The sequence below is a fragment of the Mustelus asterias genome, chromosome 17 (assembly GCF_964213995.1).
Source record: "Mustelus asterias chromosome 17, sMusAst1.hap1.1, whole genome shotgun sequence".
NCBI classification, from domain to species: domain Eukaryota; kingdom Metazoa; phylum Chordata; class Chondrichthyes; order Carcharhiniformes; family Triakidae; genus Mustelus; species Mustelus asterias.
Window position 1 is genome coordinate 41,347,192 of NC_135817.1, and position 13,886 is coordinate 41,361,077.

Genomic DNA, 13,886 nt, shown 5'->3' on the forward strand with positions numbered 1-13,886 from the left:
ACTGAAATAATATTCAGCTCCTTTATTCTTCCTACCAAAGTGAATTACTTTACATTTTCATTACATTATCTTGTTTAACTCCCTGTGAATTTGATCTTTTTTCCACTTGAGTGTGAGCTTCCAACCACGTTTCAGCGTGGCAAACCATAGAAACTTTGGATTTCTAGCTGCTCCCTCTATTCTGAATCCAGGCAGACTCAAAACATTGGGGTAAATTTTCTGGTCCCACCCACTGTGGGAATCATCGTGGGGGGGATGGAACATTTAGCAGATCATTTAAATATCCATTGACCTCAGGTGGGAATTTCTGGTCTTGGGGTGGATGCAACCAGAAAATCCTGCCCACTGCCTGTGATATTCAGTGATAGTTACAATGGTCTTTACAATGGTTTCCTCCACATCATTCTCCATGCAATCTGAATCACATTGACCTTGTATCCAGGTAGAAATGTTAATCAGCTATCCTTCAGAGCCCAACTCTCTTTCATAATGGAACTATGGACAGTTCAAAGCAGAACTGTTTGCAACCCACCATTCTCAACACTTTTTGGGATTTTGGAGACACGAAGTCTGCACTTTAATACACTAGCTGCTGCCATTGTCTCCAAGAGTAAATACCTTGAACCTTCTCCTGAGTCAAACCATTTAAGTCTTCCTTTGAACTCAAACAATCAAACCACCCAGGACTATTGTCAGGCAGACTTCCGATCAGGTCACATCACCTCCTTCATTTTACGGGCACTATCCCAAAACATAACAATCATATTAACCTGATAATTGTAACAGCAGCATCAAGTTTAATCTTTGTGCCAAATTAGTTCAGTGTGTTAAGAGGCAAGGGCTACACTCTTGAGGAATAGATTTCTGTGAAAATGAGGCCAAGTTGTATTCACATGGTTTGACAATGGCACTGAAGGTATAGTCTGTTTTTGGGCAGAGATGGGCTCCTCACATTGTCAATGGTGACATGCCTTGTGTTTCAAATTTCATAGATGGTCAACAAAATAATGTGTGACCATGAGACATTTATTGGCATCATTGTAAGCAGAATGTGTGAATGAGTTCCAGGTCACATTTAATCACCCTCACCTTTTAAAAATGTAAGTGCATTAAAAAATGTAAAGTAAAGAGGGAACTATTTCTAATAGCTTTATTGACCTTCTTCTGCTAAATGGCATTTCTAATGGCTGATAATTTGCCCTTCAGTACATAATCTGCCCACAAACTTGCTTTTAGTTACTCATTATTCTTTTCAAGGCTTTCTATAATTTGGCAGCATATCTGGTCAACACAAACCAGCAATCTGTTATGCAAAAGGCATCATTTTTAAACACCCATCATCTATGTGTGAAATGCAGAAATGTTCTTGCAGGTGCCTTTAAAAAATGGTGCCCTTTTTGATCCTTGCATAAGGTGTTGAATAGCAATCACAAGTATTTGAAATGCTGTTGGAAGTCCAGTTTTAAGGAAAGACTGATCCCCAGTGTTGGCGGAGCCCACCACATCCATATAAAGGACAAGGCTGAAGCTTTTGCAGCCATCTTCTGACAGAAGTGCTGAGTGGATGATCCATCTTCTCCTTCTCCTAATCTGTAATTAGCCACAGTTAACAAAGAGCAACAGGCATCTCTCTCCATTAGAGAGACACAATTAGTTATGTACAACTTAAGGGGAACCACTCTGTAAGCAAAGGGCAAAGCGAGGAGTCAGGCCTCCATGAACTAGCAGGGATTGAACCCACGCTATTGGCATCATCCTTTATTGCTCTGACTTTATCTTCCATGGGGTGTAATCCTTGTGCATCAAGGGCTACCCCAGGCAAGCTACCTCAGTAGCTTGTAAAGTACATTTTGTCCTCCTTAAGATGGACTCCAGCTTCTTTAAATCTCTTACCACCTCTTCTGAGTTAGTTAGGTGCTCAACTTCTTGTCGATCCAGTTCTCAAAACATCATTCCGGTATAATACAACTCGTGGCAGTGCTTGCAATAGATTTTCCAATGTTCTCTGGAAAATAGCACATTCCGATGACACACCAAAGGTTAGACGCATATACAAAAACAAACCTTTGTGTGTTTATATTGTAACAGAACCTCGGGAAGTATCGTCTAGCTCAAGTTGCTGATATATGTGGCTTGTATCCAGCTTTTTATAAGATTGGCCTCTGGCCAGCTTTGCATACTGGTCTGCAATCTTCAGGATTGGATACTTATCTAACTTGGCAGCCTGATTAACTGTTAATTTGTAGTCTCCACAGATGCGGACAGTCTTGTCAGGCTTTATTACAGGACTATCGGTCCTGCCCACTCTGTGAATTGAACCGGCTGGATAATACCTAATTCTTTCAATCTCTTCAATTCTGTGTCCAACTTTTCTTGCAAGGCATATGATACTGGTCTTAATTTAAAGTACAAGGGGTTGCTTCTGGATCTACTTGGTTTTTGTCTGGAGGCCCTTTATTTTACCTAACCTGTTGTAAAAACCATTCTCACACTTCTTCATTAACTTGGGCAGTTTCCCCATCCCATACATGGAAGATCTCCATCCAGTTTAACTTGATTACTTTGAGCCAATCACAACCCAAAAGACATGGCCCTTAGCCTGACACTTTTATTACTGGGAGATGAGCTGACTGCTGTTGATAGCTTAGAGGTAACGTCAAGGACCACAAAGAGTTCAGTGGGTAAATGCCATCCCAGTGAAGCTTTGAGCCATATAAGCTTGGTCACATAAGAACATGACTGGGCCAGGAGTAGGATATATATGGCTGCTGTTTTGCTGCAAGTCCATTTTCCCATCTGATCCCCATATCTCTTTGATCTCCCTTGAGTTCAAAAGTGCCAGTCTCAACTGTTGGCAACATTGCTGCATAAGTAAGGGAAAAATCAACAATATATTTTTTATTCTTGATTCGCTTCGAAGAATTACAGTTGAAAAGTGCCAGAATGAGAGCTGCAAATACCCATTATTGTCCTTTAGAGAATAAAACTTGCCTTTCTTGATTAGTCTTTCCTTGACTCCAGTCCACAGCCTCAGAATGACTCTACTGTCCTCCGAAATGGTCTTACAAGTCATTCAGTTGGATAAGTCCTTGACAGTAAAGACCGTTCTCCAATAATAAATGTCAGTGTTGCTGGTAATGGCCACATCCCAGAATGAAAAGAAACACACAGTGCCTTATCTTAAGGATGAGAAAAATCATCCACTGTTATTCAGTGACCTTGATGTGGAGATGCTGGCGTTGGACAGGGGTGGGCACAATAAGAAGTCTCACAGCACCAGGTTAAAGTCCAACAGGTTTATTTGGAATCATGAGCTTTTGGAGCGCAGCTCCTTCAGCAGGTGATGAAGGCAGAGTGCTCCGGAAGCTTGTGATTCCAAATAAACCTGCTGGACTTTAACCTGGTGTTGTGAGACTTCATTCAGTGACCTGCTCTGGAAATCTGTGCCTGCCCCATGAGGGTAGAATATCATTCAGCTACAATATAAGCTCACTATGAGGAAAAGCCACCTGACTAAGGTACTACAGGGCTGCTGAGACGAAAGGGCCTGTGACTCCAGCATGAGTCATTGCTTTGAGAAGGGCATTAAAGAAACAGGAAGGGTTAAATATAGGACTGTTTGATTCCCAAATGCTGATGTGCATTTTAATCCCGTCATTCTTTATCTGCCACAAGGTTTTGCATGAGGACTGGTAAACTGGGAAGTGGGATGGGAATTGGAATCACCACTTTGTTGTTGTGGGGGTCGAGTCTTCCGACAGTGCAGATCCAGTAGCAGAATACCTCATGCTTGTCGCTGCAGCATGTTGCATAGTTACAACATTTCAACAACAGAACAAGGAAGTCTGTATTATCATAGAATAATTGAATCCCTTCAGTGCAGAAGGAGACCATTCGGCCCATCAAGTCTGCACCAACAACAATCCCACCCAGGCTCTATCCCCGTAACCCCAGATATTTACCCCGCTAAACATTTATGATTGCAACACAAAATGAAAACACATGAGCAGTGAAGCATGCTGCCAATTGAAGCAGAAAGAAAGTGTGCCAAGTGCCATGTTTACATCACCTAACCTTAAAGTATAACACATATATATGAAAATATTACATACAATTACATAGATTTAATTTTATTTGTGAGCAAGATTGTCCATAAAAATAGTGAAGTCACTGGCCTGCTTCTTTTCCCCTCTACAATAATACAAACATAAAAGTAAATGACCAACATTTGAAAATATAGCAGGCCCAGGTATTAGATCAATTAAATTATGTCAGCCTTTGACAGGATAACCCTATATATTACTCAATCCACCAGAGTAAAGAGTTGATATACAATAAACTATAGACAGAAATATAAAACCATGCAGTGCTATGGCTCCTTGATGGATCCAGTTCCACATTTTTAACCAACTATATGTTTCTTTCCACATTTCTTGGTTTAGGGAAGGATTGTACCTGAGAATGATGCTATTTTACTGGTGCCCACCGTTAATGGGGGGAAAAAATGTGCTGAAATGGACAGCTTGCAAGTGAGCAATTTACCACTAATCCGTTGTACAAGCATGTTTCATCTCAGATACAGCAGCAATATCTACTCTGCAATGGTTTCCACATCAGTCATAGTCAGAGCTGAGGGAGCATTCCAGGCTTTTATCTTCAGATCAATCTTTGTGCTTCACTTCATTTGAAAAAAAATGATATCACTTGACATCCCTGAGGAAAGCCTGCACAGAGACAACTATAACATTTCCCCTCCCAGTGCCAGAGAGGTTGTCATAATGTCAAGGAGATGCTCTTTGTAGTTTGTGAATTCTTAAAAGTGTTCATGATGGGCAGCGGCATTGTCATCATTTAACTTCGACCTTCTTTGTCACATTCCACTGGAAGGTGTGATTAAAAGATGAAGAGTCAATACTTGTTTCAGTACTTGGCAATGAAGAACCTGGTGAATAGGCTGCTGAAGCAGGCACTATAAATTAATTACTGGATCTTTCTTTCTTTCCCATTTATAATCATGTCACCTGTTTGATCTATTTCACATGCACCTCTCTCATTGCTGATCTTTGAGCAATGAGAGCAATGTGAACTGAAACTAGATTTATACAATTGTGATTGCTTTTCGTTTTTTAATGTGCCCCAATCATGTTTCATGAATTAAAAGCAAGGGAAATACATTCAATTAAACATTTGGTTCCACTGACTGATTAAATTCTGGTATATCAGCAGTTTGTCTTTGAGAGGTAAAAGAAGACAAACTTGTGTTTATCCAACACTTTTCACACTCACTGGATGGGCAGTATTTAATGCAGGTGGCAGTGAGATCCCCACATTGCATCATTTGGGGAAGACCTCCAGCATTAAGTACCACTCGGGCACTCAACAGGGCAGCAGCAGGCCTTCCCCAGGATCAAGAGCCCCAGAGATAAAACATGATCCCATCTGCCAAGAGCTGCCAGCCAAAGGTCGGGAACAATTAATTGAACGGCATTGCCCCCCTCCCCCCACCTTCCCCAGGAGACTGCAAGCAACCCTTGACAGGGCCTTAAGACTCTGAATTGAGGGATAAATATTGGCTAGGACACTAAGGTTAATTCCCTGCTCTCCTTCGAAATAGAGTCATTTACATGTACAATTTTGCATTTAACGAAGCAGGCAGTTGGGGCTTCCATTAAATGTTTCATCTGAAGGATGGCACCTCCAAATGGTGCAGCAGCCCCCCCCCCCCCCCCCTCCCCAGTATTTCTCTTCATATCCCTTGATGCCTTAAAGGCCAAAAATCATAACCTTAAGCAACGAAGCTCCTCTAATTTTTGAGAAGCTATGAAAGCTGACCTGGATGACTGGTTTTCTGATTTGGCTTCGTTCCTGATATATGGCATATCTCTTATTTTCATCTCACCAACGATGAAGAGGTGATTTGAAGACAAACTTAAGGAATCAGATAAATACCCCTCCTTTTAATCTTCTGAAAATTAATACAGTATAAACTTTAAAAAAGTGAAATAGAAGGTTTTAACAAGAAACACTAATTCAAGTTAACTGAAAATTTAAAACATATGAGTTTCCCTTACTCTTACGACAAATGGATGGAAAAGGGAAAACACACAACGAGCACAAATACCACTGAATTCGACTGTATTCATTTTAATATATTGGGTCTATTTTGGGGCATTGATGAGGCTCACACAAAAATTGGATAGCAACATTTCAGCTCACTAAAAACAGAAGGATGCTGAACTTCAGGCCTGAAAATAATTGCTGCAGGGGAAGTAAACCAAAATAGCTGGTAGCAGTTTGAACACCAGGCCACCTACCAAGAAGAAATTTATGTTTTTACCTGTGATGAATGTTCAATTAAAAAGCAACGTGAGTCCAGCAGTCCATAACCCTACCTGTCTTTGTTATGTGGAATTTTCTTTAACGCACACTACTTTGCTGAATGACAGTGATAGACATACATCATAATATCAAGCATTACTAAGACAGCATTGATGGAAGGGCATTGCAGATTGTCACAATATCATTATCCTCTTATTTAAGTATGCTGCCTCTATTTGGGTGTTGATGCCGGAATGAACAAAAATGAAGAGGGAAAAATGGGGAAAGATGTGATGCAACCATTTCTGTTTAACTTTTTTAAGAATTAGTATTCTGTAACTTGATTTCTGTGTCTGTGCACTGTTGGAGAACAGAGACCACTCCATCTGACGAAGGAGCAGCACGCTCTGAAAGCTTATGGTATTTGCTACCAAATAAACCTGTTGGACTTTAACCTGGTGTTGTGAGACTTCTTACTAACTTTTAGCCCCCATTAGTCTACTCAGTACAGTACTGTTAAAGGATCAGTGATAAAACAGAGGAAAATCCTATTTATACTCTCCTGCTCTCGTTGATGTCAGGCAGGTTTGGAAGCAAGAGTGGAAAGTATTGCAAGAAGGCCTTCGTCGCATTTCACATTGACGCGAATGCAGAACACAATCATCCCCTCCCTCTGTCAGTAGTGGATATGACTAGTTTCAACAGGTATTCACCATGCGAGCAGGATGCCAAGGGGAGCAGCTCTGCATCTTTGGGGGCGGGGGGGAAGAATAGGGGATGAGTCAGATGGACAGTAGTTGATTCAGTGGGGGGACAGAGTTTGAGTTGGGGGGAGCAGGAGATCTACAAACAAGTCTGAACAGCGGTATTTTCGAGAATGCCTTCTGCTGCTGAGCCTCTTGGAAGGGCTGTGGAAAGGGAAGAGAAGCGTGGGGTGGAGGCAGCACAGACGGAATGTTCTATGCAACATGCCTGGCTGCCTCAAGAGGGAGAGACAGCTGGATGACACCCCCCCCCCCCCCCCCCCCCACCTCTCCCTCTGGTGTTGACACTGATAGGTGCCAGCAAGTGCCGCAGCCACTGAGTGCAGCTCCTACGGCAATGCAGGACAGATGTCCTGGACCAAGCTCTCCATGGCAGTTGCCACCCTACCAGTGTTGACTTGGTGTGTTGGCATGTCAGCACTATCATCTTGGTCTAAAGGTGGACGGACTCCTCCATCATGCCTTGCAATCTGATGAGTGCAGCGGACATCTCTGCCTGATTTTCCCGAGCTTATCTTTGCACTTCAGCAACTGAGGCATGACCTAGTTCAGAAGTTCCTCTTCTGACTGGGACTCAGCAGATACCCAGCCTCCAGCAATCCTCTGATTGCTGGCACCCTGGATCATCCCTGCCTCCACGTGCTGTGGATCAGACTGTGTGATGTGTTCACCGGATTGTGACCTCAAGGATACTCTAGAATTAGGTCTCACCGCGGTGTGTGTTTCTCTGTTAGTGGAAGATATGGGTGAGCGCTGTATCTGTTTTTCTATTTCAGTTCCCATAAATCCTGCTTTTTTCTTCAGTTGGCCTGGAGCCGAGGCTTGTGGATCCCTTGGCTGCTTCTCAGGAGTACCTATGAAAAAAAAAATGGAGAGATCATGAGTGCATGGCAGGGGCCTGAGAAACAAGGCATCATTGTCTGATGGATTTTGCATTGCTGGATTCTCACTTGGTTCAGCAAGGGCCGCCTCACCATCAGCACAGGAATGGTCCACATCCTCGGAAGGCAGTGAATGGATCTCTCCTCAGAGTCAATGACGACCTTGAGTTCTGACATCCCTGCACAGTCTAGGATGTCTCCCTCATGTTGTGAGCCAGCTTGGCCTGTGTGAAGACAGATAGAGAGAATGTAAGCAGGATGCATGCCAGGGCAGATGATAAAGATATTTGGCATATGTGGATGGTAGGTGGGACCAATGAGATGATGAGGACATGACCCGCAGGGGAGATGACAATGTGTGTGGGAGTCCCATGTGTCGCATTGAGTGAGATCTCTGTAGGTATGGGATGGGTCTGTGAATGTGAGAGTTGTAAGTGTTGAGAAGAGAGAAGAATGACTTACCCTGACAGAACAGAGGAGACCATTCATCCACTTGTAGCACTGGATAGCATTCTTCTTCTGCAGGGCGTTAGTGCTGATCACTGCTGCCACCTCCTCCCATGCTGAATTAGTGACCTTGCTTGCAGCTTTTCACCATGAGCTTGGGTAAAGTACATCATGGTGAACCTCCATTGCATCCAGCCATATGCCTGAGGGAAGTATTGCTAAACTTGGGTGCCGAATGTTTCCTGGGTCTGGCAGCTATTGCTTCCCAGTGGCTTCTGATGTGGGCTGGCTGTGTGCAGGGGCGGCTTTAAATATGGTGTCTGGATCATTGAAGCACTGAGTTGATGGCGATATGGGCAAATCAGAGACCACATGCCAGCAATACAGCGTGAAAACCCATGCCTTCAATTTGTTTCCTGCAAATGCCACATGATACGATGAAAAATGCCGCCATTGCTGTCAGCATGCTTAACATCACTCTCCCTGCCTGAAATTGGACTTTTCCAATTTTGGATACAATTTTGCTCATTATGTTCCATGAAAAATAATGTTTGCAAGAGCCATTCTCTGTGTTCTTTAAACAACAAAATTAACACATGTTGGAAACCTGAAATGTAAAAAAAAAAGCCGGAAATGCAGAGCATTCCAAGGGTAGATCATCAACAGAAGTAATACTTCTTTCTCTTTACAGATGTGGATGTTACAGATATGGATGTTAATTTCTCTCATTCCCTTTTTTTTACTCTGTATGTTGTTTAGAATGTTTTTTAAAAATCTTCTTTGCTTTTAAGCCTTCATTGAAAAATTGTGCTTGATATTGAATCACTGTTATTGCCCGTGATAATTCAGGAAATATACAAATGTGGTTATTGAGATGTTGACCAGAATTCTCTGACCTTGCCTACCGTTGGAATTCTCCGGTCCCGCTGAGGTAAATTGAGATTTGGGCAAACGCCAAATCCTCCGTTCTCACTGGCAGTGTTGGCAGGGCATACAAGACTGGAGAATTCCGGCTGTTATGTTACTTGACACCTCAGGGACAATGTTGAAGTTAAATTATGTCCCCATTCTGAAAGACAGTCACCTGTTAGTAATCTGATGGGCTCAGTGATAATGTCTTCTTACTCAGGAATTTAATACAACTTCAACCCAATGCAGGTATGTTTGCCACATGTACAGAAGAAGCTGTTAGAATCTCCACCTAGTTTAGGACAGATTTGTGGATTGGGCTCCTCTTCGTGATGAATTAGATAAAGTTGGGCCTTATTTCACTTGTATGCACATCGAGAGCTGTGGACTTTGCTGAATGTCATGGCTATATCAAGGGTTTTGTCAAGGGTAAAGTTCATGACCCGGGTTGTGGTAGTTCTTTAGCAAAGGTGGTATTTCGTGATCCTTACAGGTTCAAAGGAAGGACTGAGTTGTTCATTGGAGTGGAGGGTATCCAGACTGGTCAGTATATCTACGATGGCAAGAAGGCACAATTAAACATTGGAAATGTCCTCCCTTTGGATACTATGCCAGAAGGTACCATTGTGTGTTGCCTGGAGGAAAAGCCAGGTGACTGTGGGAATCTTTTACATGCCGCTGGTAATGATGCCACGGTCATCTCCCACAATCATGAGACCAAAAGATGTGTCAAGTTTCCATCGGGTTGTAAGAAAATTGTTTCCTCAGCTAATAGAGCTATTGTTGGTGTTGTTGCTGGTGGTGGTCGTATTGACAAACCCATCCTGAAGGTAAGTCAGGCTTATCATTAATACGAGGCCAAAATAAACAGCTGGCCACGTGCCCATGGTGTCGCTATGAATTCTGTAGAACATTCTTTTGATGGTGGCAACCATCAGCACATAGGGAAACCATCGAGCATCAGAGGAGGTGAAGCATCTCTTCTTGCCGTATCGGTCGGTAGACTATGCTGCACCAAGACCTTCCAGGAGAAGGCAAACTGGTTTCTTAATGTATATGCAAAAATTTGCCACAATGAAAATAATTTTACAAAAAGAGCCTCGACGAGTGAAAAGATGCTCGTGAAGCTTGAATATTGATTTTTAGCTTCCGAACATAACTGTAACCCAGTGTCTCCCCACCTGTTGTAAAGGAATGACACTGAGGATTGGCTGCATGGCATTTTACTTGATGTATAGACTCCTACAGTTCATATAGGTACCACCATGTAAAAAGCTGACAGAATCAAATACAATAGACAATATCAGACAATGATTAATATACCAATTAACTCACTAAGCATAAATTTTAATGCCTGATTACATTTGATTCCTATTCCAGTAACTGAGTAAACAATATAATGATTGACAAACATATGAGTTGCAAATATATTATCTTAATGAATGTAATTAATTACTTTGGTACTTTATTGTTAGTTTTAATGAATGGTGTATAATTTCTCCTTTCAACATTAATGGAGAAAAAATATAGTGTTACATTGAATATTGTCCTGTCTAATTAGTATTAACATACTCAGTTACAACAGTGACCCAAATTTTGTTCACATTGTAAAATATTAATTTGATAAAGTTCCAGCTTGCAGTTTCCAATTCATAGCCTGAAATTTATTCTGAAGTGTGTTCTACTTATTAGTCAGCTGTATGACTATGATTGATAACAAAATTAGCTCCTCAGCTAAGGTTCATAGCACCAGTATCTCCTAAATTGTATGAAACTAACATTTCTTTTCAAGTTTAGCTTATTTTAGAATTGAAGGAGTAGTAACCTCCAATCCCCATTTAGTGGCACAAGTTTTTTTCAGATATGATGCCATCATTGGCAGTAATCCTCTTAAAATGTTCGTTTTTTTTCTCAAATGCATTCCGTGTGGAAAATTACTCCTGACGTTCAGCTGGAAACATGGGTACAATTTAATCCACCCCTCTGTGGTGGGAAACCTGGCAATTGAGCGCACTTAATCTCAAGGAACCTGCATGTCAGTCTCCTGGTGGAAGAAAATCTCCCAGGATTGAGCTGAAGTCAGGAAGGGGCCCATGCAGTAAACTCACCTGCTCATGGCTGGATGTCAATTAGACTCATTGATGAGTTAACTGACACCATTCATCTCTGAGGCCACCACAATTTAGTTGTGGCTCAGAGATTAAATGGGAGTTGGACAAGGTTCCCGTCCCTCCCAAAGGCCAGCCTTCTGGGAAAGATCCTCATTGTCAGACACGCTGTGCCCAATCGAAGCACTAACATCAGGAATGTGCTACTGAAAGATACCCCCGATCTTTTTCTCTGATATCTCCCCCCACCACCAAAATGCCAGATGTGTGCAGCTGATTCAGGAATAAATATTTCACACTAAAAATTGGTCCGGGTCTTGACACTCCTGTCACAAAAATTGACTTCAGTTTGCATTCTTTATTTTTTTTTGTTCATTGAGTGTGGGTGTCACTGGCAAAGAAAGTCAATCAGCATTTGTTGCCCACCCATAATTGCCCTTGAGCAGTTAAGAGCCAATCATATTGCTATAAGTTTGGAGTCATATGTGGACCAGGTAAGGACTGCAGATTTCCTTCCCGAAAGGACACTAGCGAACAACATGGGTTTTTATGCCAATCTATGGTTTGATTTCATGGTTATATTTACTGAGACTAATTTTCAATTCCAGACTTTTTAATCAACTGTAATTTACTTCCACCAACTGCCGTGGAGGGATTTGAACACCCGTCTCCAGAGCTTTAGTCTGGGCCTCTAGATTTCTTGTCGGGTGACGTTCCCACTGTGCCACCATCTCACCAATATATTCATCACATTGTTACGACCAACATTTCATTAAAAGTAATCTAACAACAAAAATATCATATTAGGTAACACAGCTAATTCAAAATGAGAGATATAATATGAGCAGGGTAGCAATTTATATAAGCTCAATTAATCAGTTGAAACTAGGGCACCAGGCCACATAACAGGATACAGCACTGCTATTTTCACCTTGGGGTATAATCTAGTTTGGGCAGATGGATATGATTATTGTTTCACAAAGACTTTTTAAGGTTATCATTGAAATGATTGTGAGCTTTGCCCAGGTCCGAGGTTCATGTAAAGCAGTGTTCTGAATCATGCAACAAATGGCATACATTCAGCTTCCTCAGAAAGATGATTCTTGCATATTTCATATCTCTGAACTCTGTAGCAATAATATAAATTTTTATATGTGTAACAGAATTAGACGTGAAGTTTTAAGTGTTGTCATAAAACACAGCAACAGCAAGAACTTTCCCTCCCCCCCCACCCAACATGCTCATCCTTCCCCCGCCAACCCCAGTATGAAATAGAAGTCCTGGTTGAATAGAATAAAGGCTTAAAGTGAGAAAAATATAATTATGCAACAATGTGGAACTTTAAGGCTGTGCATGAGGATGCTAAAAGAATACTGTGCTGATGGATTTGTGTAGTGCCTGTTCGGATTCCATTTAAGTTTTTGTAAGCCAGTCTGAATTTGAATAAATGACAAAGATTTCAAACAAAAACTCAACTGATGTGACCATGTGCTGATGGAGACTGGTGAATATTGCAAAAGAAAATCCCCAAAATTCAGATGAGGAAAAATAACATTGATAGCTGGATTTAATTATTCATTATTCCCAAAGCATGTTGTCCTCCAAAGAGATGATTTCTCTTTATAGCTTTGATTTGACTTAGAGTGTGATTTGTAAACAGCTATGGCATTGTACAGCATGTGTCCTGTACTGGTGGAACTGTGTCATGACTCATGATCCTCTGCCCATGCTGACAGCTTGGACCCTGGTTGGTGGTAGACACTGATACCAGAGGCCAGTGACTGTGCATTATTCATTGTTCATCACTAAGTCAGTTTTGCATTCAGTTCTCACCTGTACTGAAGATCCAATACTGCAATGACTTTAAACTGAGCTATTTTCCTTGTGTTTGATAGTACTAAAACCATAATGGTCTTATTTTCATTGTTTTTGGATGTCTGTAACTGTTAAATGTCTTGAAGGTTGAGTACCAAAATAGGTTAGTATTTCTGATGCAGGATTATCTGCAGAGTCCAATTAGTTATTTATTGTATATGTTTACAATTTGCAAGTTAGTACATACAATAGCAAATATTTCTCAGTTTTAAAGCAGTCAGAAATATTTGTTTGCTAGAGTGAGCCTATCAAAGCACTGCATCTCATGCTGTTCATGGAACAGTTGGTATGAAGGATTCTACATGCAATGCCACAAGCAGCAACTTCCTGTGAAATCAGAACATTTGTCCACAGTGTGTGAAGATAATTTCAATGGCAGCTGTCCCAATGTCTCACCTAGTGGCAAGCTCATGAATAACATTAGAATACATTTGGTTCAAGTTATCTGTCAAATCTGTCAGTTTTAGAGTTGCAATCCATTTGGAAACATGAAAAGAGGGAGTAAACAAACTAACAGTGAAAAGATCTTAAAAAGCAATTGGATGGGAATCTTTTTTAATAAAATTTGTTAAATTATCGAGTCA

At 41.4% G+C, this 13,886-nt stretch overlaps 1 pseudogene; it reads left to right on the top strand.

Annotated features, from left to right (window-relative positions):
* The first annotated feature begins 2,587 nt into the window (after window positions 1-2,587).
* LOC144506056 (large ribosomal subunit protein uL2 pseudogene) lies at window positions 2,588-10,170 on the top strand (annotated as a pseudogene).
* Window positions 10,171-13,886: the final 3,716 nt, after the last annotated feature.